The 12,341-nt window shown below is 33.9% G+C and overlaps 1 long non-coding RNA gene across 13 annotated transcripts; it reads right to left on the bottom strand.

Annotated features, from left to right (window-relative positions):
* Nucleotides 1-3,451: 3,451 nt before the first annotated feature.
* Nucleotides 3,452-11,358, bottom strand: LOC107775208 (uncharacterized). Of its 13 annotated transcripts, none has more exons than XR_001645674.2 (3): nt 11,030-11,306; nt 8,815-10,917; nt 3,452-3,568 (listed from the first exon to the last, which is right to left on the bottom strand). It is a non-coding gene; the product is annotated as an uncharacterized LOC107775208 (long non-coding RNA). The 13 variants fall into 13 exon arrangements; XR_001645672.2 differs by lacking the exon at nt 3,452-3,568 and adding an exon at nt 7,707-8,199 and having other exon boundaries at nt 11,030-11,305; XR_001645673.2 differs by lacking the exon at nt 3,452-3,568 and adding an exon at nt 7,707-8,189 and having other exon boundaries at nt 11,030-11,305.
* Nucleotides 11,359-12,341: the final 983 nt, after the last annotated feature.

The raw sequence follows: 12,341 nt of genomic DNA, 5'->3' as shown, positions 1-12,341 counted from the left end.
CGATAACTTATATTTTGCAGAATTATTATTTACATATACAACAATATTTGCGGGACTAACAAGCTTAAGGAATTTAATCAAACATGCACACATGACTTCTAATATATGTCGATTTTTACTCTCTGTCACGCCATTTTGTTGAGGTATATGTCACGACCCAATTTCACCTATAGGGCGTGATAACGTCCAACACTACAGCTAGGCAAGCCAACTTAATTAATAAAGCATATATTGACAAAATTTAAAACCAAGAAAATAATAAAAATACCAAATTCTACTAACGTGTGTGCCAAGACCTGGTGTCACAAGTGTATGAGCATCTAGTAGATTATACAAAACCTCAAATACTGTCTGAAATTAAAAAAAAAATAGACAGAATGAAAAATACAAGGAGAGAAACTAGTAGCTGCAGAACGGCTCAGAAAGGCAGCTCACCACTATGTCCCTAGATAACGTGGGTGTAAGACGATAGGTCCCCCACTAGTACTTGCCTCAGGTCCTGCACAAAAAGTGCAGCAAGTGTAGTATGAGTACGTAAACAACGTGTACCCAGTAAGTATCAAGCCTAATCTCGAAGCGGTAGAGATGAGATGGCCGACTTTGACACTCACTATGGGTCAATAATAATAACTGAAATACAACTAGAATATCTAAATTAGCATGATTCACAGAATTTACAATAATTTATTTAACCAGCGAAAATAATCATATTCCTTCAAATGCAACAATTCTCAATATATTAATTAAATTTCTTAAATTCAAATAATTTTTAATTTATCAATTAATCTCATTTACGAGAATAACAATTAATTCCTTAACAAGCAGGAATAATAATCCATTAAATTTCAAGGATTCAATTTATCAATTAGCTTCGCAAACTTGAAATAACTATTAAAGTATCGTGTAATTATTATTATTAAGCACGATTTCTGCCGAGGGCGTACGGCCCGATCCAGAGTGTCGTGTACACTGCCGAGGGACGTGCGGCGCGATCCATAGATGCATTTATCCTGCCGAGACATTCGGCCTGCTCCACAAGAAAGGAGGACATTTTCTTATATACCTCCGGAAGGAGAGTATATTTATTATAAGATAAATTCGGGAGGAAGAATAATTTTTTTTAATAATTAATTAATTTAAACAGAAAATCAAGCATATGAGATTTTCATCCTTTAATATCTTTATCTAACAATTCACAATATACTCATATATATCAATTAATATTAATTAAACAAGGAATACAATTTACACGAGTAATTCATGCTTTGAGTCCTAAACTACCCGGACTTTAACATTAATAGTAGCTACGCGGACTCTTGTCACCTCGTGCGTACGTAGCCCCCCGCAATTAGCAACAATTATTCAATTTAATCCCTGTGGGGTAATTTCTCCCTCACAAGATTAGACAAGAGACTTACCTCGTCTCAAAGTCCACTTTCCGATTACCACGTCGCGCTGACTTCTTGATTCGACGTCGAAAGATCCGAAACTATCCAAATATTATACACAATAATATATGCTAAATTATTCGAAATTTATCTATTAAATAAATTACCTTATCCAAAATGGTAAAAATTTTAAAATTCACCCTGGGCCCACATGCTCGGATTCTGGAAATTTTCGGATAAAAACGTTACCCATAATCTCAAGAACTTAAATATATAATTTTTACCCAATTCCATAACTATTTTCGTGGTTAAAATCTCATTTTTATAAAAATCTAGGTTTTTCACCTAATCCCTTGATTTCTAAGATTTACTAGTTATAATCTACCTATAATCTATGTATTTAACTCAAAGGGTGCGGAATTAACTTACCTTTCAATTGCTAGTTGAAACCCTCTTCTCAAAAGCTCTGAAATCGCCCGAAAATGGAAAAAAAATGGGCTCAAAATGTCTGAGCTCCGACTTTTAACCATTCTGCCCAACAGTGATTTTCGCACCTGCGGAAGAGGTAGCGCACATGCTACTTTCGCACCTGCGGAAATTTTTCGCAGGTGCGCATTTTCCCTCTTTTCCTGATTCTGCACCTGCGGAAAAAGAGCTCGCTTCTGCGCAAGCGCAGGTGCTCCCATTCCTTCGCACCTGCGCATCCCACCGCTTTTGCGCACAAGACCTTCGCACCTGCGCGTTCGCAGGCGCAGGTGCGCCAAATTACTCTGCATTTGCGATAGCTGGGCAGGCTCCTCTCTTTCGCACCTGTGATTGGTGGCTCGCACCTGCGAGCTTGCACCTGAGGCTGTACAAGTGCATGTGCGATTATGACAGTAGCTGGGAGCTTCTGTCCTTGCTCAATTTCCCAAAATTGGTCCGAGCCTCGTTCGGTTAACACTCGGGACTCCCGGAGCCCCGTCCAAACATACCAACAGGTTTGAAATCATAAAACGGACTCGCTCGAACTCTCGGAACGCGTAAAACAATATCAAATCTAAGAATCATACCCTAAACTAAATTGATTCAAACTTAAGAATTTCAAGTTCTTCAATTTACTACCAATGCGCCGAAATATACTTAAACTACTCGGAATGACACGAAAATTTGTGTGCAAGTCTTAAATCACTATACGGTACTATTCCCAAACTCGAAATTCCAAACGGACTTCAATTACTCAAAATCCTACTCCAAACCAAATTTAAAGAATTTTAAACCTTCAAATAGTTGATTTTTACTATTAAGCGTCAAAATGCTCCTGGGTTATCTAAAACCTGATCCGGACATACGTCCAAGTCCAAAATTATCATACGAACCTATTGAAACCGTCAAATCCCGATTCCGGGGTCGTTTTCTTAAAATGTTAACCGAAATCAAACTTGACCTTTTAAGGCTAACTTAAGGAACCAAGTATTCCGATTTCAACTCAAACGCTTCCAAATCCAGAACCAACCATCCCTGCAAGTCAATAATCATTAAAAGCACATACAGAAAATTTTATTTTAGGGAACGGGATTCTAAAAGTTAAAATGACTGGTTGGGTCATTACATTATAAATGAGCATGTTGTTTCATGAATGATGCCATAATTTTGGAGATAAGACTGCAAAACCTGATTAACAAATTCTCCACCATTATCTGACCTAAGAACTCTTAATTTAGCTGAAAATTTGGTTTGTGTCATCTTATGAAATAAGCGAAAGCATTCATAAACATCACTTTTATTCTTCATTAGATAAAGACATGTCATATGACTACAATTATCGATAAAGATTACAAACCAACGATATCCAGTTAAAGTAGAAACGGGAGAAGAACCCCACACATCAGATTGAATCAACGCAAAAGGTTCAGTCACCTTACTAGTACTCAAAGGATAAGTGGTGCGATGACTTTTAGCTAATACACAAACATCACATTGAAAATCAGAGAGATTTCAATCCAAAACAATGTTGGAAATAAGTGTTTAATGTAGCCAAAAGAAGCGTGGCCAAATCTTCAATGCCACATCCATATTTGGTTTCGTTTAGCAAAAGAGGAACCCTAACTGGTTAGAGAAATACCACGACATACATCGTCTACATAATAAAGTCCCCCCCTTTTAGTACCACGCCCAATAATCTCCTTGTTGTTGAGGTCCTGAAAAATGCAGAAATTGGGATACATTAATACTAGACAATTTAATTGTTGAGTTACTTGAGGCACAGATAAGAGATTATTTTATAGTGAAGCAATAAATAATGTATGCTCCAGAGATAAGGAAGGCGTCAAAACAAAAGTTCCAACACTAGTAACTGGAGATGATACACCATTTGCATTGGACATATGTGAACGATGTGATATTTTAGGAGCCTGTAGAAGAGACTGATCAAATGTCAAGTGATCAGTGGCTCCGGAGTCAATAATGCATCTCGTGTTTATGTCTGAATCCATATTAATGAGAGCTGATCCAATATTACCTAATGAATGGCTAGGTATATCAGAATCACCAATCTTAGTTAAAACTAATGATGCAGTTCCAGCGGTTGGCAATGAAGTGCCTGATAACACCGTTGCGGCAGCTTTTCCCTCATTCTTTTCACCCTCATTTCGATTGCGTCGCTCCCGGGACTTCTTTTCATTTAAATCATCCCACCAATCTGGATAGCCATGCAATTTAAAACAATTTTCTGCACCATGTTTAGGATTGCCACAATGAGTACAACCCTTTTCACCGTTGTTGCGAGTTTTTAAATGGTAATTTCGATTATGAATCAAGGAAGTTTTTACTACCATAGCCATACTAGGATCTATAGTATTGCTTAGCATTGTATTCCTTCGTTGTTCGTCACTTCAAACCATAGCAAAAGCAAATTCTGGATTGGGGAAAGGACTTGTGCGAAGAATATCACTTTGAACACGATCATAAATATCATCCAAACCAGCCAAGAAAATATAAACGCGTTCTACCTCAATCTCTTTCTGTCGAGCATGAATAACATCAGCTTGTGTGAAAGAGATTGGCTTCCGATGATCTAGTTCCTGCAATATTTTGCGCAAATCTGCAAACTATGGGAAAACTGATTTTCTCTCTTGTTTCATACGCATAGCTTGACAAGAGAGATCATAAATAACTGATCTATCAGACCCTTCATAATATGTTTGAGACACGGTGTCCCAAATACTCTTGGCCGTCGGAAGACGAACAAATAAACTCATAATGTCGGGTTCCATGGCACCGACAAGCCTACTTTTAACAATAGCTTTATCTATACTCCATTTTTCATACGTGGCATCACTGGTGAAGGATTCCTTAATCGTTCCCCTTAAATATCCCAGTTTTCCACGACTTACAACAAAAGTCTCAACAACTTGAGACTAAAGAAAGTAATTATTGCCATTGAGTTTCACACCAAAACAAATGGAAACAGGTTCTGGTACAAGATTGGTGTTCTTAAATGAATCACTCATGATAGAATAAGAATAAAAAGATGATGATAATCAGAGAAGCAACCGTTGCTCTGATACCAACTCAAAAATGGGTGAAATTGTAATATATTTCATTATGAATCAGCTATACAATATATAGAGTTACACAGATATGAAAAGATATTTATAATCCCAAAGAATATACTAGTACAATCCTAGAGAATATGCTAATTGATTTATAATTAAGATGACACCTATTAATTGATTACAAGATATACTCTTTGAAAGGAAAGTCAATCAATTTACATAATAGCATTTAACACTATGACCACAGATTTTCCCACTTAATTCTATACTGTATTGGATCATTAGTATTAGATTCAATATCAGTTAGAACTTTCTGCACAAAATAAATAAATAAATATGTCTATGGTAGGTTCAAGAGGAGTATGATGCCTGCCTGTCGTAATTGTAAGATGTCTAGAGAAGCCAGCAAGAGTCTGTCAAGAAAATACATACCAAAAAAGGAAGAAACAACAATGTTGATTTTGAGCTATTCCCCAATCAAATTCCAATTCTCATAATAATTATATATGCACCCATTCTGTCGATATCCTCCTTAATGAGCAACCGCCAAACACATGTTCTTGTAGGGAAAAAAAATCATACTAGATGATTATATCAAATTAATAAATGCAAAATAAACTTATTTTGCTTGATCATAACTAGTTGATATACCTTCTCTCCTCATTTATTCACATAATAATTTATAGTTTGATTTTGTGTAAACATCCGGTGTGGATAAGCAAACAGCCTAAGCTTTCTTGTTGATTTCGCAGGCAGCCGATTTTTCATGCTTTGGTCTCATTCTCTCACCTAGCGAGACCACAGAGAGCTAGGCCTCGGTGCAAGTCAACATATTAGAATATCAAATTGATGTGGCATTCCCGACTTGAAAAAGGTTGGTAGACTTCAAACTGGATCGGCTATAATAATAATAATAATAATAATAATAATAATAATAATAATAATAATAATAATAATAATAATAATAATAATAATAATAATAATAATAATAATAATAATAATAATAATAATAATAATAATAATAATAATAATAATAATAATAATAATAATAATAATAATAATAATAATAATAATAATAATAATAATAATAATAATAATAATAATAATAATAATAATAATAATAATAATAATAATAATAATAATAATAATAATAATAATAATAATAATAATAATAATAATAATAATAATAATAATAATAATAATAATAATAATAATAATAATAATAATAATAATAATAATAATAATAATAATAATAATAATAATAATAATAATAATAATAATAATAATAATAATAATAATAATAATAATAATAATAATAATAATAATAATAATAATAATAATAATAATAATAATAATAATAATAATAATAATAATAATAATAATAATAATAATAATAATAATAATAATAATAATAATAATAATAATAATAATAATAATAATAATAATAATAATAATAATAATAATAATAATAATAATAATAATAATAATAATAATAATAATAATAATAATAATAATAATAATAATAATAATAATAATAATAATAATAATAATAATAATAATAATAATAATAATAATAATAATAATAATAATAATAATAATAATAATAATAATAAATAAGACAAGTCTTTATTGAAAAGGAGAAACTTCCCAAATATACCAACTACTCTCAAGATTACATATTTTAATATTTAAAAAGAAATTAACTTTAAATTTTAATTCTATCCATTTTACCTCCCTCAATGAAAAGTTTTTGTTAACACACAAGTATTATAGCCCTATAAAACTCTTACCCTTTAAGTTTCTAAGGCCACTTTTCAAAAACTTTTTTCTTAAAACTCCATACCAAATTAAACTACGTTACATACATTAATATGGATGGAGTCTAATTTGTGCCGAACACTACAAATCAAGTACTAGTGCACCGACGTCCCCATAGGAATTTGATTCTCTAGCAAAACATACAAAGCAGACACAGAGATGCCCGATCTAGATTTACAATTCTTCCTAAAAATGTAAAAAGTAGGAATGACGAATGGATACCCGCACTTCATCGGCTTGACTTCAAGCTCTTGTAGAGTATCTCCTTTTGCCTTTGAAGTCCTTAGAGAGCACGGGTGTACAAAGAAAATCGATAAATCCCACCAAATCGATAATCCGAGTTAAATCGGGAAAAAAAATTCGATGTGATTTGATTTGGTATTGGAAAATAAAACTCGACCATAATTGATTTGGTTTGGTTTTAACTAAAAAAAGTCAAACCGAAACCAAATCAACCCGATAGTACATTTATATAATTTTTAAAAATATTTTATACATATAAATATTTATTGTAATGTAATTTATAAATATTTTTTAAACTTTTTCACAATTTTATCGTTTAACGTATTATTTCAAATTTAGACTTAACATTCTTGAATGATAAATAATTTTATAGCCCAATTAATATTAGTACTTATTAGCTATACTTATTTTAGCATGACCTATATAGTATTTTTAGATTATGAAATTTTCATTATGGCTTATTAATTAGCAATATTTGTTTTATGTAATTTTATTATTTTATCTTTGTTATTGAATATTTTAGTATAATGCTATGACTTATCTCATATTATTGTGTTAGTTTCTTGGAAAACACATTATATAGTTGTATTTTACTAGGACTTAAGAAATATTTGGAGCACAAGTTATATATTTTATGCTATGAAGATTTCACCGGAAAAAAAAACCCGAAAAGCTGGAAAAACCGAAAAAACCGAGAAAAACCGAGATTGAAAAATCTGACTTTGTTGGTTTGATTTGGTTTATAAATTTAAAAATCCGACACCATTGGTTTGGTTTGATAATTGAAAAACTCGAACCAACCCGACCTATGTACACCCCGTAAAGAGGTCCAAAATAAGTGTTTTACTCATCCCCAAATGCAAATGTTTTTCACAACTCTCCACAACGTCTTGTCGCACCGTCAATCACATAATTTGGCTACTATTCATGATGCTTAAATGCTGGCCCTGAGGTGAATAGCTCAAAATCAAGCAGGTGTAGACTTGTTCTCCATTTACTTTTACTTGGATGAAGTCCCTCAGCTCCAACAGAGTTATGTTCTCAATCTTCTTGAGGAATTTAACCGTGCCAAAATCATCCCAGTTGTTGTTCCTTTGGATTCTTCAGTCAGATTATCAGGTTGCGTGGATAAATTAAATCAGCTCCTGAATCATCTTTGTACAGGAGACTGTTGGAAAGTTGAATTTTCCGCACTACACCAAGCCTGATATTTCCTTCACAAGTCGACAACTTAGTCACTTCCTCAGCCTTGCAAGAGTTCCTCAAATGCTGTTATGTTTTCTTTGACATCTGTTGAATGAACTTGTCCTAGCAATCTTGTTAAGTAATTCAACAGTTTTTTCTTTCGAGGCTCACCTTAACTCAGATTAGACTGCTCCTATTTCTAGAGTGTTATTTCTAGTTATTTCATTACAATTCCTGGGCTTTTTATCTCTTTGAAGTCCAAGAGATTATTCACATTGTTTTATTATCTTATGTTGCGGTTGACTATAGAGCCTTACTTAAACCTGTTGCAAAGCTAGCGAGCTTGGATGAATAAGTTATTGGGCCCTCTGTTTCTGTTGCTCTACCAACACATTGTGACAGCCAGATTGCCAAGCACATTGCCCAAAATCTTATTCTAACTGACTCTTCAAATTAGCCGAGTCTTTTTTGTGGTTTTGCCTTGATTCTCTGATCTTGGCTGGAAAGTGGGTACAGAACGCTCACTTTAAGAATGCAGCCCCGTTCGTATTATGGAATGCAATACCTCCAAAAACTGGATGAGACAACTTAACCAAGAAAAAATGAAAAAAAAAAGGGACAGAATCACAACCGAAAAGCAATACCTGAAAGAAGTACAAGTATCTTTTGCAGCCAAACGTTAAGTCCATTACCAAATCTCGATCACATGAATAGTTTGTTTTACCAGCTACAAGCCGAAGAAAAGCTTGAACGACGTTAGCCCCAGCTGCTGTATATGAGAACATCTGCACCCTCGTTACACGGAAAAAGAAACCTCCCATCTTGTACTTTCACTGTTCTACACAATAATGGATTTATCAACAACCTACTACCAATGCACAGTAACAGAAACATCCGTCTCTCTACAAATCAAAAGCCTACAATGAAACACGCAAAAAATAACCCGAGCACCTGATACTAAATAAAGAACATCTATAGTTTAGAATGGAATAACTCAAATCGAAAATTAAATTGATTATAACATAAATCCTTGGATATGCAGAAGAATCACTATAATTAAATTGTTCTATACAACAGCGATTTCACCTCATTTATTTGGAGTTAAACAACTTGATCGCTATCACCAGCCTTCAAATATCAAACTATCACGCATATCCGCTGTATTGGCAAAAGATAAATTGGAACAACAGCCACCAATACCAGTTCTCCACGAACGTGATACCAATTGCATTTCAAGTTTAACAGACAATATCATACTACTGCAAAATTAAAAATTTCTACCGACAACGACAAATCAGAATGATGGCCACCAATACCAGATTTACAAAGCGACTCAGGTGAACCCTCAAGTTTTCGGGTGCAGAAAGCTCTAACATTGCAGATCTCCAACTAGTATTTAAAATTCTCCGAGATTCATCGCAATTATTTTTCTTTTGTTCGCGAAAGATTCATCGCAATTATTTTTCTTTTGTTCCCGAAGATTCATTGCAAATTCATTAGAGCTTATAATAATATGATCGTGAATGATAAACAAGAGCAAGGACACCTCTAATGCAGAAGGAAACTTAAATCAATACCAGTTTGGATACTCTATCAGCAGATAATCAGCTCTTCATTCTGCTGCAATTAAAATTCATGTCTGTAGATAACATCTGTATATATGTTAGCCGTAACTTATCAAATTCTAGAAGAATCAAGTTGAAAACATTCCCCAATGTTTAGTTGTGAATATTTTAAACCAAAATTACACGCCTATAATGCATACCTGAGGTCCAGCTGCCAATGTACAACAACCAACTTAGAAGTTGCTTCGCCTATTAGATAGATGAAGTTCGCATGGATACCATAGCAAGAAATTTCACAGGATAATTGGTTTATTAGTTTTGGGATTACAACTGTGATGAAATGCATGTTCGACACTTTGGGAGATAGGAGATCGCATTCGTCATCCTCTACAGCGCTAACTGCACAAACTTGCAACATATATTAAACCCGAATTAGGTCGCTTCCATTGACAACGAATTTAGAATAATTGTGCTAAGCATAAAAATATTACTAGGCTCTTATAAATTGGTCGTACACCTACGCATTATAATCAATTGGCAGTTCAAGCAGAAACGTCTTGTGTTTGGGTTGCTTCAATTGACAACTGATCTTGGAATAATTCTAGTATGGATGCGTCAAAATATTAACTCTTATTGTCTTACAAATATGCATTATAATCAATTGCAAGTTCAAGCAGAAACGTGTTGTGTACCTGACGTGGGAAGCCAACTAAGAATAGCTCGTTGAGAATTTGCAATTAGGTCTGACGATTGATTTAAGCATCTATGCAAAGTGTAAGGAGCACAGAAGAATTAGAGAAGCGAGAAAACACACACACACCATATGAGGGTAGAGATCCCGGGCCAAAAAGTTCCCGTGCTATCTCCACCCCCAAAACCCGCAAAAACAAATCTTTATTAAGTGAGCGACCTGCCATGAGAGCGCACCCGACATGGCAAAGGCCAGAGTTATAACAGATCAGTAATTTAAACGGGACTTGGCCCCCTGAAATTAGGCCTTTTATGTCCCCATTATACCTATTACATCTTCGTACAATAGCAATTAGCAAATTCCTACGGATGTTCTCCACGCTTCTGAATACATAACCTTGATTGACAGCTTACAATATGGAATTAAATCCAGCAAACCACGCCAAGAATTTTAATTTGTCTGCATTCCATCTTTTTGAGCCAAAACCTTTCCTGTACGGCAAACCCCGGAGACAATTGAGAATAACAATGGAAACCTCCAGCAATTGCCAATCAAGTACCTACAAGGTAAAGCAAAAGAAATCTATGTAACCATGATTCTTACCAGAGGCAAAGAAGGCAGGAGAGACCATCTTATCAGCGGCCAACGCGACAGCTGAGATTGTAGTCTGTAGAATCTCAAAAGTTGGTGCTGTAGTTAAGGGAATATTGAAGCCTATATATAAGATGGTAACCGACTAAGATAACAACTTTTTGCGTGGCGGCGACAGAATCCTAGGAGGAAAACATAACCGACTTAGTACGATGTTTCGTTTGTGGCGGTTGATCCAATGATTAGAACAATCTGGATTTAGCCACTGGTTCTGTGACATGTGGTGAACTCGCATGTCCTCTTCCGAATTGAAAGCTTAACCGCAAGCAAGTCCAAGACCAACCCACACGAGTAGAAATGGCGTGGTATAGCCAGTTTTGTAAGTTGTATTTACTTTTTAGCTAGTGTTTTTAATGTTGAGCAAAAATAGTCATTACTCTATTAAAATTGATACGAAAAGTCTTTTTTATCCTTTCTTTTACACTGCACACATGAAGTTAAGGACACCATGTCCTTAACATTTACTCAGCACATATAAAGTTAAGGACATCATGTCCTTAATATTTACACATCACTCATGAAGTTAAGGACATTATGTCCTTAACATTTATATTGCACACATGAAATTAAGGACACCATGTCCTTAATATTTACACTGCACATATGAAGTTAATGACACCATGTCTTTAATATTTACACATCACTCATGAAGTTAAGGATATTATGTCTTTAACACTTACATTGCATACATGAAGTTAAGGACACCATGTCCTTAAAATTTACACTATACATATGAAGTTAAGGACATGATGTCCTAAAGTTTAACAACAGAAGTTGCAAATACAAGTTAATGATATTATGTCCTTAACAATTACATTACACACATGAAGTTAAGGACACCATGTCCTTAACAATTACACTGCACATATGAAGTTAAGGACATGATGTCCTAAAGTTTATTAGCAGAAGCTTCAAATATAGGATACTTTTTTCTTAATATTTACACATCACTCATGAAGTTAAGGACACTATGTCCTTAACATTTACAATGAACACTTGAAGTTAAGGACACCAGGTCCTTAACATTTACACTGCACATATGAAGTTAAAGACATGATGTCCTAAAGTTTAACAACAGGAGGTGCAAATACAAGTTAAGGACATTATGTCTTTAACATTTATATTGCATACATGAAGTTAAGGACACCATGTCCTTAACATTTACACTATACATATGAAGGTAAGGACATGATGTCCTAAAGTTTAACAACAGAATATTATGTCCTTAACATTTACATTGCACACATGAAGTTAAGGACACCAT

This window comes from Nicotiana tabacum, chromosome 17 (assembly GCF_000715075.1).
Source record: "Nicotiana tabacum cultivar K326 chromosome 17, ASM71507v2, whole genome shotgun sequence".
Lineage (NCBI taxonomy): Eukaryota > Viridiplantae > Streptophyta > Magnoliopsida > Solanales > Solanaceae > Nicotiana > Nicotiana tabacum.
The sequence above is the reverse complement of the archived record's forward strand: the minus strand, read 5'-3'. Positions and strand labels throughout refer to the sequence as shown.